Raw genomic sequence first — 16,183 nt, forward strand, 5'->3', positions numbered from 1 at the left:
GTCTAAACCACCTATAGCAGATGAAGAGCTCCAGCTTCCTCATGAGACACGTGTAACACTGGCACAATTACGTTCTGTATATTGTAGCAGGTTAAACTCTTACTTATCCAGAATCGACCCCGACATACCAAACATATCGTACCCTAAATACAAAAGTGTCACAATTCAAAATTTTCCACACTCGAGCTTGACTTGTTTACAGTAGCACAGAAAACAAACTATGTGACATATCACGCTGAAATTTGCCATGTAAGCTTATAACAGTTCTACCAAAAAACAAAAAATTTATTTTTGCCATATGTCATCCGCGGACCGTTTTATTGATAACGTCTCATTCATATTTGAGCAGAAGTACATTTTGAGTGGTGACCCTTTTGTATTTAGGGTGCGATATGTCCGACATGTGAAGGCACCCCGCACGATATTAACCACCTTTTCACATGCCCCCTTAAACCGACTCATCTAACACCCCTCTCCCTCTGGACCCCACCCGTCGAAGCAGCATGTTTCCTGGGCCTACCTTTAGATGACCTAGACGAAGACGACCGGTGATATGCCCAACACTGGCGGGGCTACTATTACTGTTAACAAACAAACAAATCTCCCTTCTTATCTCTATATCTTTTATTTTATATATCGATCGCAACTAATTGTTGAAATAATATTGTAATCCAAATTAGTCTCTGAGATAATTTCTATGTTTCATAGACAGATTATCATTACACAATACTTACATATATCAGAGTTTACTAATATAAATGAATTACAGTTGTTCTCGAATCTGCTCAAAATCAATCGTTTACTGCTACACCACTTCATATGCTAATGCGCGAAGGCGCAAACTTATCACAACATTACAAACCTTTACTGCATTTTACGAATCTTTTATTAAAATTCTCACACTTTTTCATGTGTTGTATAGTCACTTGACACTGCACTTCAATTGGCACATTTGGTATTTAAATGACTTTGATTTACAATCGTTCTTGCTTTAAAAAGTGCCATGCATACTCGTATATGTATTATGTATGTATGTAAGTATGTATGTGAAAGTAATGCAGCTTGAATTTCTTCACTCTCATACTCGTATGAGTACGACTTTGATTCTTTAAGCGCCACTTACCTGTCAAATCCAAAATGCTAAGCAAACAAATATTAACCCTCTCTAAGTTGACGATGCAACCGGTTGTATATGTTTTTGTTTGTTGCTATTGTTATCGCCATTGTTAACGCTGTTCATTGCGTGTGCTTGATGCGCATCTTGTTGATGCACAGAAGGGCGCGACAATAAAATGCGTGCAAAAAATTTAATTAAATAAAGGGAAATAAACAAAAATAATATAAAAAACTTAAAATGAAATAATTAAAGTAAAATAATATAATATTAAACAATATAAGCAATATAATATTAACCAACAAAAATAAAATAGAAGAAATTAAATTAAGTAAATGAAATAAAATAACGTAAAATAAGATGAAATGAATTAAATAAAACATATTTACTTTATATTAAATGAAATAAAATAAAATAAAGGAAAATAAAATAAATGAAAATAATAAAAAAAAATTAAAACTGAAATCTTAAAATTAAAAAAAATTTAAATAAACTAAAATAGAAAGAAACGTAAAACATAAAAAATTTAATTATATTATAGAAATGGAAAATAAAACAATTAAATTACAATATTAAATAAATAAAATAAAATGAAGTAAAATAAAACAAATGACAATAATATAAAAAAATTAAAACTAAAACCTTAAAATTAAAAACAAAAACAAAAACAAATTAAAATAAAATAGAAAAAATCGTCAAATAAAATGAATAAAAATTAAACAACTAAATTATATTAAATGAAGCAAAATAAAATCAAGTAAAATACGAAAATAAAGTAAAATGATCAAATGATACAATTTTAAAATCAAAAAAGAAAAATAAATTAAACTAAAATAATATAGAAAAAAGTAAAATAAAAAAAAAATTGATTACATTAAATGATAGAAATTTAAATATAATGTCATGAATAAAATGAAGTAAAATAAAATAAATTAAACTAATAATAAAAAATTCAAATTAAAAAAAATTAAAATAAAATAATATATTAATAAAATAAAATAAATCAGAAAAAAGTAAAACATAAAAAATTTAACTAAATAAAAGGAAAATAAGGCAAAATAATATAAGAAAAAAATTATAGAAATTAAATTAAGTAAATAAATTAAAATGAAGAAAATTACGTAAAATGAAGAGAAAAACTTACGTTTAAAAACGGAAAAAATTAAATAGAAAAAACGTAAAATAAAATGAATTAAAATAAAACGTTATTAAACTATAAAATAAAATACAATGAAATAAAATAAAATGAACTGAAATAAAATCTTAACAATTAAAATACAATAAAATAAAATAAAATAAATTTATTAAATCATATATCATTATAATTTAAAAAACGGAATAAAATAAGATAGAAAAAACTTAAATAATTAAATGAATTAAAGTAATAGAATGGCATAAAATAAAATAATATGAAGTCAAATAAAATAAAGCAAAATACAATAAAAATATAAAAACATATTAACCCTGCGTTCGCGGCTACTGGGTAAAAAATACCTCAGAGGTAATAAAACCACTTCTAACCTTTTTTCTAAAAAATATCGTGACCTGCCGCTTCAAGTACCTTTCTGCATAGAAACAAAAGACGCGCTCCCTACGTTAAATAAATATTTAAAAACAATATATATTATATGGTAATTTGTACCCGGTTGCAACCGTTTGTATTTGTATTTGGCTAGCAACAAGCCCTGGGTTAAAATTAAAAACAAAAGAATGAAATACAATAAAATAAAATAGAAAAAAACGTAAAGCAAATGAATTAAACAAAAATTTTAATAAATGAAGCGAAATAAAATATAAAGACATAAAATAAAATAAAATGAAGTAAAAAAAATAAAAAGTTAAAATCAAAAATTAAAAAAAAAAATTCCATAAAATAAAATATAAAATAAAACGAATTAAAATAAATCAAACTTAATTGAATTAAAATTGTCTGAAATAAATAGAAAAAAGTAAAAAAAAATAAAGTTGTGCCAAAAGTTCTAATGTTTAATACAATAAAGTTATTATAAGCAATCAATGAAGCTATAAACGTTTTACATGCAGATATGCCTACGAATATCTTAATATTATGTAAAAGGTATATTTGATATCACCCTATTGTTCTGCAGAATCAGAGAACGTATAAAGATAACAAATTTTAATCCCAGCCCGCTCCTTTAACGAAACTCGTATTATAAGCTAATGGTAACCAATTCCATGGTCTTTATTTTTTGAATATGATATGCGGCATATGCCCGCCGCGGCTCTGAGTTTCACGTTTCATTCCATCAGTCCAATTTTCGAGTACTTTTTCCAAAAAATTTGGCCGTATAGCTTCAATGGTGACTTGAATATTGCAATAAATCGATTGTTAAGCAAGTGCGCTGTATGGAAAGGTGCCCTATTAATTTTTTGAAAAAAAAAATTCAGTTAGCATGGCTCTATAGCATTCACCGTAACAGCAACTTCTTCCTCATTTCGAAAGAGGCATTAAGCGATTCATTCTCGTGCAGCAAAGAATTGTGCTTCGAAATCGCAATCAAAACAATAGAAAAAGTGGTTTCTCTAATATTTATTTATTTTCTATGCCTCGGTAAATAGTGGCAATCCTCCAATGAAATAGTAAAACTGAAAAGATCGACGTCAATTCGTTACCTGAAAGTAATATTATTTTTATTATTTTTTAAAATACGATTCAGAAATTAAAAATATATATTCCTTGGAAATAATGTGGCATTAAATTATTTAAGTTGAATGAATTAAATTATATTTACTTTATTTTTGAATCCAGCCCACTGTTTTGATACTGCAGCATGCCTCGTAGGAACCGTAGGCTAAGGTGACGTAAACAAATGAGTGGTTGCGATTGTAGACCGTAACCTGAACGGTAGTGAATGAAGTGACTACCTCGGTAACCGCAACTACTGAAGAGTGCGTGTGGTAATATTCCTGTACCAAGTTTTTAATGACTTTTCATTTTTGCTCCCACTTGTACCTTTGCAATGATGGAATATTCAAGCGTGATCGAGCATGCATTCACTTTGCATAAAACCTATTTGATCCACTTTTCCATATGCAATGCGTTAAAGAATCCACATATCATATACTCGTGCATATGAATGTACCTACTTAAGAAGTTTATAAACTTTAAGGTGCGAATACATTGTTTGATCTGTCTTTTAGATAGATATGCGTATGTGTGTATTTATAGCATCTATGTGAAGCCTCTCGAGCCATATCGCAACAAGTGCGCTCAGACACATGCACGAATGAGTGACTGGTGCTGGAGGAGACAAGCCATTTCGACAGTCATACAGTGTAATGTTGACCTGCAATAAATCTTAAAATCTGATACCTCAGGAAGACACAGCATAATCCATATGAATTTTTAACGAATATAACTACTTATGAAAGGCAGACATTTGATTTTCAAAAAATTTGCTGTAATAAATAGTAGCGACTACAATCAGTAAGTAATGAGTGTGCCGTTCGCCATTGAACTCTACTGCAAGAAGATATCGTCAAATTGTAAGAGGTCTACTATATTCTAAACTTAAGTAATATTTTCAATTGAAACTTTTAAAGGGTTGTGTAAAGAATTTTCTAAAATGGCGACTTGATGTTGATGTGGAATAAAATATAAATTTTTGTATTTTTATACTTGGAAGGTCCATGTATACCTTCATATTATATATGACATCATTCAAATGTTTGCAGCTTCACACGGAACGGCTCTGAGAGATCCAATTTTCTATGACACTCTTGCATAGCTCCCGTTGAATATGAGCAATGCCCTGAGTTGTATAGACTTTGGGGGCAGCGGTCTATTACTAAATAGGCATAGCCCTGAGGCTTTAGAAAGCACTACAAGAAGAAGTTTAGCGGGATAAAATCGCACGATCCTGTGGCCAATTTACATAACTTCCTCGTGAGATTAATTGATTTCGATTTACCACTACTCTGCTTGCTAGAAAATTGCACTGATCGGTATGCGAAAAGTGTATAAGTATGTGAAAGCAAAAGTTTAGCCATGTTCAAGCAACATGCTTAGGCCAGTGCTTTCAAGTATAAGTAGTTATATTTTTTTATTATATTTTGCATACTTTCAGGCTGGATGCTGCGACAAGCAATGGAATTACACAATAGTTTGTCTAAAGAAAATAATGCAATGTTGCCAAATCATATGTGATGTTGAATTTAAAGGACTTTTTTTGTTTTATTCACTACTCCTAGATGGTTGGTGAATCGAAAGTAACTATTAGTACGCCCTTAATGCTTTCATACATGACCGTTCACTGTGTGACACATGTCCAGTAATAGTGCTCGCGGTTGCCGATGGTGTCTTCACCAACATCACTTGTTGCCAATGTTGCCCCCCTGTTGCTAAAAATCGACACTACATAGTTTCATCTGTTGAACCTCGTGCTGGTTGCATATGTGGCAATTCTTCCTGATAACATATTTATTTTATCCAAAAATTGCGCCTGATCGCTAAATATGATCTTCCGGCAAAAATAGATGGTTTCTTCGCAACATTTTGAAGCCCAGTCATAGAAAAAGTTATGTTAGTTTTGGTTATCACCTTTGAGCTGTTAGGTTAATGGAAACAAAAACGGCCCACGTTCCGCCTAAAGTTCAAGTTGAAGTCTGTGAAAGATCGATTTCTGGTGCACGTCGAGGAAATGATTGCACCGGATTCACTTACATACATTCATAAGAAGGTGGGATATTCTCAGCTAATATAGGTAGATACTCTCTGCGTTGACTGATAGTTTACCGTACCGGCCGTCTCATTCTGATAATAAAGTGGTATTATTTTTACGTGCGGATTAATTGTATAACTCCCTTGTATATTAGAAGGTGGTCTAATCCTTTCGAACTTAGAGAATCTTAAATTTTTTTACTTAAAATATGATTTTGAACACGACATATTCCAAGGAATAAGGTGAGAAAAATGTCGAAGTATATTTATGTTAAATTTTGGCACAGCCTTTTTCAGTCCTATGCGTAATGTTCCGAAAAATTGAGACGTTTTTTATTCGAGACTACATTTTTCAAGGCGGTCGGACTCATTCAAGTGAATTCTTTAGCTATTTTGGGTTGGTTTTATAAATAATTTTTAAAAAATTTTTGTTCTTTTTGAAAATTGTGTGTTTTCTTTTAAGCAGCATGAAAACTATCGATGTCGATAACAGCTGAGAATGGCAAACTGTGTCGACATTTCTATTCAGTAAGGCTTGGCAAGTCATCATCAATCTTTTAGCTTCAGAACAATGCATCCTAATTGTGGAAATTTACGTTGAAAAAAGTAAATCTGTTCGCAAAGTGCATAGAGAGAGCACTGACGGTATCATCGGTCCTTGTTTCTTTCGAAATGAGGAAGAAGTTGCTGTTACGGTGACTGGCGCATGCTATTGAGACATGCCGACTGAATTTTTGTTTCCAAAATTTAATCAGTTTTATTGCAATATTCAAGCCAGCATTGATGCTATACAGCCAGATTGGAAAAAGTAGTCAGAAATTGGACTGATCGAATGGACTCAAATTTAAGTCGTAGCCGCAGCGGACATATGCCGGATATCTATTAAAAAAAAAATAAATGCCATGAAGTTATTTATCAAATTATAATAAAAAAAATGGATTTCAACAATATTTCTGTTTTATATTATCATTTTAAGTTCTCTAGCTCTTAAAAAAACACGCGATGCTACTATTAGCATGTACAGGGCCCGCCATATATCGTTACGGATTTGAACTAGGTATTATTTGAAGAATGGTAACACTTAGCTGTCATCTGATTTGACAGAAAATTAGTTTTATTCTTCTGCTGAACGAAAATGGTTGTGTATACGCTCAAAGAACGCTGGGAAATATTGCGACATTACTTTGAAAATCATGGTAATGTTGCAGAATGTGTACGAAAATTACGTACGGCAATGGGAAGAAGAAAAGCACCGAATGAATTGGGGTGCCGTCAAAGACCAGTGTTATGCCAACAAACCAGCAACAATTGATGCACTGAAGACCAACATACGCGATGTCATAGTTGAAATACAGCCGCATACAATCGAAAATGTGTTGAAAAATTGGACCGATCGTATGGGATGGTGCATGGCTAGCCGAGGCAGCCATATGAATGAAGTTGTATTTCATCATTAACCGGAAGGATTGTACTTCAAAATAAAAAAACAGTTTGGAAAAATATTGAGTAGTTTCTTTTTTATAGCATTTTTAATTCCGTAAAGTTATATGGCGGACCCTTTATAATCGCATAAAATTTGTGGTCACTTTAAAAAAGCTTTTTCGCAAAAGCTGTGCAGCCGTCATTCTCTTTTAATTTGAAAAAAAGAAGAAAATAATTTATACAATTTGTGATACGTAAAATAAAGGACCTTTTTCAGAATTTCCATTTAAATTATTTTCCCGTTGAAAAATATCCCATAATATGCAGAGTTGTTCCACCTGTGTAGTAGCCTAATCCTTCAAGTAAATTTATATTTTATTCAAGCAAATCTGAGATTGACAATTATTTGAAGGCTCTTTTTTTGATATAGGAACCTCGATGGAGAAAATACACAAGGTGCGACCAACATCAGACCGTAAACCGGTTCTCAGCGATTTTGAAGGAATCAACTGATTTACTGACGTATTAAGAAATGCGACAGCGGTTTGTTTACAACAGAGGATGGCCAATATATACAAAATTATATAAAAAATATATAATAGAGCGAAAAATAAAAAATATTGCGTCGTTCGCCCTCCCTATCGGAAAAAAGTTGAAGCGCACCTATTGAAAAACGCTATACAAAAAGAAATAAAAATCAACGCAACCATTGCCCGTCTTAATATACTTCGTTGCCATCTGAGCAATGGCTGATTGGAAGGCTGATTGTATTCAGCTCACGGTGTATTTTGTCATTCTTGTATTCCATGATGGAGAGAATATGAAGGTGGCGCCGATCGTGCTACCGCTACTTTGCTCTCAGCGAATTTGACAGAATCTTGGTGTGTGTGACGTCGCACTTGCACAATTTATTCGTTGTTGATTGTGTAATTTCTTCTTCTTGCATTATTGTTTTCACATCTCTCTCATGAAACTGCACTAATGTGACGTCACGCGCTCACTGATGGGCGCATTCTTGTTTCTATCATTCTTTTTTGAATTCAACTAACCTCAATTTACCGATTTGGTTTTGATTTAATTCGCCTCTTTCTCTGTCAAATCCCCTTTGATGTAACAGCCAGAGGTATCATACTTTCACAAATTTGCTTCGGATGGCCAAGCTTTGTAATCTATCATCCTGGTAACTACACTGGAGGCGTCATGAGATCACCCGAGTTGCCGAGTTAGTTTGTGGGACGTTCCTAGACAGGCGCAATAACAAGCCTGCATATGCACTTCGATCATGGTAAAGCTTCGCAAGAAATAAAAAAACCAATTGTAGGTAATATTTCTGTAATACTGCCAAAGCCAGCAACAACCATTTTTAGATTGATAGTTCAAACATTTTTTTTCTCAGAAACTGATGTATTTTAAGTGAAAGACAAAACACTAAAAAGACTAAACATCTGCTGTGCTAACGCTTAGCATACATAGGGCCTGCAGTGCTGCACATCGATTGCTGGTAATTTACTTTGATCTCTAACCTCAGCCTTCAGTCCGTGCCATTCCTTTTTCTCTGTCCGTGACTTGTTCTCCTTAAGGAAACAAAGTTTGGTCAATAAGAAAATGCATTGTCATCAGAGCGAGACGCGTTTTCTATTTAAATACAATTGTTTGTCTGATCACACTTCCACAGGGACTCAGCGATTGCGACTGCTATTTCTGCTGCCATCCGCATTATTTCGACCTCATGTGGCGCATATTGGTAAACACTGCCACTGGTGATTCTGCCATTATTGCCCTTTTGATGTCCACCTTTGTACCAATTATCAATTTATGAATGTCTCGAATACTTTCAGCGTAATGTGTTCCACTACCTTTTCATGAACTTTCTTCTTTTCATTATTTCGATATCCGCAGGCACATTTGTTGTTTTTCACCTTTTTGCAAATACTAGAAGCAAATTTTGTATGGAAAAGAAGTGAAATGATTTGCAATTCCGGCCTTTTATATTCGCTCAATGGGTCACGTCTTTCTAAGGATGTATTTTGGTTTACCGCAACGAGCCTGAGAGAGTTTAGTTCTTCATAAAATTGTAATTTACTACTCGTACATCTGTTTTCCATATCTACCTATGTAAGAATGCACAAGGGACGCCGAAAGGGGATAAATAAATCAATGAATGACTGCAATATCATTTAAATAAAAACAATTGAGGTGCCATATAAGAACACATATATGTATACATATTTGTACATACATATGTGCGGGAGGGGTGAATTTTATAAACGGCATGGCAAACAAGTTTATGGATAGCTCGAAGTTGAAGAGAGGGGTTGATGAAGGAGTATATTGTGAGGAGCTCCACATCAAGCTCAAATTCAGGCTACCGCACCACTGTAGTGTTTTCCAAGCGCTGGTAGCCGCAATCAAAGAACCAGTGGATTGGTTGTTACTTCTGTAGCTACTGTAAGGGGGGTAAGCATCAGCAGCAACTAGGGCCCATCTATACTAAGATATATCAGAAGATAGGTTAGGTTAGATTGAACTGGTATCTGATTGGTATTTGATACCAATTGGAGTTTTGCAACAGTATACCTGCATGGTGCCTGCTTCAATTGCGAATTTGGGGTTACACAAGACTTCCTGCAAGTGTACAAGTTCTCCCATTTTGTCCTGAATTTTCTGATCATGTTTTCGTCTAATTATTTATAAAGTATTCGTATTGACTTTGGCATTTCGTTGACAAAATCCGAGGAATAAGAGACCTCATTTTAAACTATATCGTCTTCTATCTCGTTCTCTTCAATGCCCTTATGGTCTGGAACCCAATGACAATCTAGAACTAGCTTACAATCCGCTGCCCATTTTTCTACTGCTTCTCTGCTCTAAAGCACGTTTCTGGACGCTATAATACAGGGCTCGCCATTCAAAGTGTAAACAATTAAAAAGGCCATAAATTCAAATAAAATTACTTTTATTCAATTCAAAGTAAAAAATTTGTGAAAATAATACAAAACTAAGAATAAATTTACTTTTGCTCTATATGACCACCTTTTGCCTTGATTATGGGCTTGAGACGGTTCAGAAACGAATCGGAAGCTGCCCGAATGTGCATTTGTCATTTAATCCATTAGTCAGGCGATAAGGATCGATACTAATAGTTGCATCGGTATCGAAGGTAAAGTATCGATATTTTAGAAAAATGTAAACGTTGCATGCAATTGAATATAAAACTATGAACGTAATAAATAAAGCACAGAAAAGCTGCCAAGAAAATTCCACATTATGATGACATACTTCCGAAATTTCAGAAAATATTTTTATTATAATTAATAACAAGTATAATTAAAGATGTGATTTTTATTTTAAAATTCAATACAATAAATCCTTTTTTAGTTACAATTATTTTTAGTGATAAAAAATCTGAATAAATAAAATTAATAAATTGAACCACCTATATACATATATAAATCTAGAATCACAGGCATTCTGGGCCTTGGAGAATGTAAAAGCAAAATTACTAAACTTTATTACAAAAAAGCATTTCAACTTCCAAGAAATTTGGCTTAATTTAATTATGGAAGCTATTATCTTTAGAGCGATTCAAACGAGAAATCGCGGATACTTTTTGAACAGAAGTTATCGTGAGTGGATGGTATTGTTAGTGTTGGATACCCTATCCAAAAACTAATCATGTGGCAACACTAAATATAACTTGCATGATTTTGACAGCGATTCGTAATAACGTGTGAAAGAAGAACAGGAGCCGTGGCAGACGATCTTGATATACACATTTTCTATAAAATTGAATTCTTGTGCAATGTATTTTTATTTATTAATGAAATAACTTAATTTGTATTATCGGAGTAAGAATAAACGCGTGACACGGTCAGAACTGTTAGCAAATTAAAATACCGTATTAACGGATAAAATAAATTATTTAGAAAAATTTACAAATACTTCTATTGAAGTCAATATATTTTCACAATTTTGATTGAGTTTTGTTTTCGAAGTAATAGAGTTCTCTCTCCTTGTTCATTTTTAAAAATTAATATTGATTTCTATAATTTCTTTTTTTAATTTAAAGACTTTTCTTTTTTTTATAAAAATTTGGTATAACACTGCCGTTGCGAGTCACACAAATGAATTGATGTAATATCTGGTGCTTAGACTTAGTTATTCCAGAAAATAATTGAATTAAAGTTTTATTTTAAGGTTTTACAGGAATAATGAATTGCATGGCGGTCACGTGCGGATACATGACATATTGGCTCACTGCGAACATAACCAGGCAAACATTTTTTTCAACAACAATCATTCATCAGCAGACAAAGGCAAATTTCCAAACATATATCGACCACGAAAAAAGCTTTTCATAACAAAAAAAAACTATTCTGATACGGCATAACATTGTGAGGGGGAAAACAGCAAGACGAACACGACAAATTAGAAGATAAGCTTGGTCTAACCACCTTTCAGAGATGTATGCACCAGCTTAAAATGATTTAGAAACAAGCCAATTGCTTAATGAAGTAACTGGGTATCTAATTTTTTGCTTTGAAATAATTTTTTAAGTTTTTTCTATAAATTTAGTACTTATACGTTAAAGTGCGGATTCGATTAGCTAATATCAAATACTGTGACGCAGCAAATTCACGTAAATTTGCGTCATTTTTCGAGGTTGTAGATGCAATAACTCTTATTCTGAATAATCGCGCTCATACACACATGTACATATATATAGTTTTATTATATTACATATATACCTTCATATAAGATATATGTATATGGATGTACAAATTCTTGTGCCTTGCAGAAATGTATGTGATATACATTCAAAATTATATACATACATACATGCATACGAGTACACTCACATTTAGTCCCTACCATCGCCATTTGCTATGTCGTTTTGGTTATTTTCGATGTCCGATAGTTAAAAAAAATGGCAGTTAATATTTTTTTCACAACGCTAATGGTCATTACAATTTTTCATTAACAATAATGATGCCAATCTACCTGCTTCCATTTCTGTTGTTGTTTCGCTGTGCTGAATTGTTTAATGCTGGAATATTCATAAACTACCATTAGGCTTGTACTCACTAGTCGAGTTGCATGCTCTCACACAGAACAGAGAATATACACACACATACACACATGCACACACTCATGCAGTCGTGGTGCTCCTGCTGTGGACTGTATCATTGCTGATGCTATTGCTGTTGTTCGATTAGGTTTAACTGTTGATCGGTCGGTCGGTCGGTCGCTCTGTTGACCGATCTTCTGACCTCCCAATCGTTTGCCCGCCAGAATTTGGTAAGTTTGTGTCTTGCATTGCTTTGACTTTGCACTACGCCGATGCTCTCCCAAGTCCCATCCTGATGCTGCTGCCGTTGCTGCTATTGCTGTTGCTAGGCTATCATCCAGTTTTAAACCAGACTGCTTTGACTTTGACAGACATGGGAAAAAATTTTTAGTAAGAAATTGTGCCAAAAGGTGCAACTTTATAGTGTACTAGCGGACCCTCTGCCTGCTTCGCTAGGCATATCAAAATTAAGAATGAATAATGAACACTCGATTTAAATTCACTCTATGTGTATTTATTCTTTTTTTAGAATATAAAATTAATGTTAATTTTAAACTTAAACTAACGCAAAGCCTTTTCGTAAACTACATTTTTTGTTTTGCCCTGAGTTGTGGTATAAATAAACAGAACTGATGGTTTTCCTACACGTGAACATGATATATATAATTGTCCGTGGGAGAAGCATGGATATTCTAAGTCAATTCCGCATAATTCTAGCGATTGTCCTTGTGCTTTGTTTATTGTGTTTATTTTAATCTATCTTGCTCATTACGTTGTATACGTTCTTCAGGTGAATGGCCTGAACGTGATCTGGCTATACGTTCCCTTTGATTTTGGTTTTGAATTTTTCGCTCTTCTTGTGATTGATTTTGCCTTTCATTTGATCTATTTTGCGTTCTACGCGACCGACGATCGATATCATTTATTCGCATTTGAATTTAATCAAAAAAACATGAAAAACTCACAATGTGCATTACAATCGCTAACAACAACAACGAAACCACCGTTTTTTATTTTCACTGATTATTAAAATTTTTCGCACAATATATTTTATTTTTATACATTTTTTCCCAAAAAAAAAAAACAACAATGAAAAACGCACTTTAAAATTGTTGACCACTCATCAAATGGTTTTGATACAGCTGATTATTTTGACCTCAGTATATCCAGTAAACAAACTGTGGTGAAAGCCCTTTATAAGGACCAAGTTTATAGTGGTGAAGTTTTAGGTACAACACAATTTTCTGTACGCAAGGTTGCTCTTGGGCAAAAATAAAGTAATCTTTAGAAATCATAAAAAAAAAGTTGCAAATTTTAGATTAATTTCTTAAAGAAAAACTAATACATGCATTTAGTTGAATAAGTAAACACCAAAAGTATACTAAAATGACTATTTAATGCGTTGTTTGATACAAATTTATATTATTGCTCAAAACCCTCTGCGCGCTGTCGCTGTCTTTTTGTTTCTGTATCGTATCGCGGTGAATTCACGTTTTTCAGAAAGTTGGCAACAGAAGAAAATTGAAGAAAGTACATATTTTGCTCATATTTGTTATTTTAGTTGTTAAATGAAAATGTGTTTCAGCAATTTTTTAATGTTGCAACTATTCTTTGGCTTTGAAACCGCTTACACTCACAAAATAATCCAACTCTTTTAAACACACATACAAATATTATATAATTATTTATTTTGGTTTTTCCACTCGTCAAAGCAGAACATAAGGTTGCATTATTTAATTATTACCTAATACAAACTTGTTCTCTTTTAACAATGATAATATTACTATGTGAAATATGCATTTTTGTACTATATCCTGAGCATTTGCCTTCAGCGCTATACCTTTATCTCGTAAACGTACGTTTGCCCATATAAAATTGACTACCTAAATGCATGAAAAAAGTGTTAGCATAACTTTTTCGAGTATATATACATACAGGAGGATTTATTTTTTACATTTTGCTCGTCGGCTTTGAACTTCGAAAAATACAGTCTTATGGTTATTAATGTAATCAAATATATTTAACGAATTTTTATTTTATCTAAATCATAAAACGTTCAAATGAAGCTCAAAATATTTTTCCAGTTTAAAAAAAAGCAATGTGCTTTGATGCCGTGTCACGCATGCATAAAAGGGAAACAAAAGAGAGGACAACTATTGCGTTACGAATAATACAGTCCCATACGTCACTCGACATGGAAGCAATGTTATTCATGTCTGTGTATATTCTATTCATTCGCGTGTATTTTCATTCCGTATACCTAATGTCCGTATAAGGGAAACACGCAAATATTGCATTTTTCACACTTACACAACGCACGCATACTTTTACCGATTTCTTTAAAACTTCACATAAACCATCTATGGACCAATACCAATGATCTGTGAAAGTTTGATTGAAATCGGTGAATGCGTTTAGGCGTGAATCGGCGACTAACGAACACAAAAAAACGTCTCCATTTTTATATATAAGATTGACAAGATTGGTTCTAACAAAAGTTATTGTCGCTGCCAAGGATGCACTCACTTTTTGCCAGCAAGAGTGTTCGGATTTTCTTCGGCTTTCTATGGTTCCCTTTTTCACTATTTGTCGGTAGATCTAACAATTCATAAAAATAGTAATGATAAAACATATACATAAATGTCAGTTAAAATTATTCCAATAGAAAAAGCCACGAATGTTCGAAGGGCAGTTCTGTAGTACACATAATGTTATACATACATAAAGTCATATATACTTGGCAATATTTACAAGGTGGCGCCAAGTTAAACACCCTATCGGAAGATTTATAATTTGTGTAAATGGCGTCGTACGTCAGTCATGTTTGACACTTGTTAACTAAATAGCTGTAGTATACAAACAGGTAAGCAATGGAGGGCATAAGTGTCAAAATATGTAAAGATTTCCATCGCTTAAAATCATATCCTTTTATTTATTAAAAAAAAGTTAATCAAAACAAAGTTGGATGATTATTTGGGTGATACCTTGTACATACATTTGTACTCGTATATATGTATATAACTAACTACACTAATTTTTGGTATGCGTCTGCATGTTTTATATGTACAAATGGAGAGACCTACAACTTAATGCCACCTCCGAATGGCCAAGTGTTTTAATGAATAAATTTTGGTGGTCAAAATGTACTCAGTGTGGTGCGTTGGCTATTAGAAAAAAATCGCTTTCTTAAGTTTGATATTTCATGTGCACGGTGGAAATGGAGCCTGAAATTGTAGCCATGCGTGAGCCCACTTGGTTACGATGGACCCATACGTAATGTTTATTTCTCCGTAATGCAAAACTCATCTCAATTTAGTACAAAAAAAAAAAAATAAATAAAAAAATTAGAATGCATCGACAGGCCACTAATACAAACAAACTACAAATACAAGTACTGTACTCTCATGCGCGCTCCGCTTAGAAATTGGCGATTTATTCAAGGTTATAAATAATTTCACGAACGGCCGCCCCTCATCCGCAGCTTATGGGCTCCCATGCATACACGCAAACATTAATGGTATCATGTTTTTACTCCTAAGCTAGTGAAGTCGTGTGCAAACATGTACGAGTATGCCTTTCTACTCGTATATGCATGTGTGCATGCCAATATGATCTGCAACTACATACATACACACATTTTTCAGTAGATGCGCCATTTTAGTTGCGTTTTGTGCCTTCTTTGCTTTATTTTAATGGGAGCTGTTAACATGGCATCAATGCTCTTTTGTACGCGTAACTTGAATCTAGCACAGTCGGGCAAAATGAATATACAGTGAAACCTCCCTCGGGCGGACATTCACAACTTTTGTTTGGCCAAGAGAGTGTCCGCGTGAGACAGAGTAATTTGTTCCGTAAATTTGTATATCATACTTAAAACTTGATATAGCAAAAAGTTTCC

Source organism: Anastrepha obliqua, chromosome 1 (genome assembly GCF_027943255.1).
Source record: "Anastrepha obliqua isolate idAnaObli1 chromosome 1, idAnaObli1_1.0, whole genome shotgun sequence".
Classification (NCBI taxonomy): Eukaryota; Metazoa; Arthropoda; class Insecta; order Diptera; family Tephritidae; genus Anastrepha; species Anastrepha obliqua.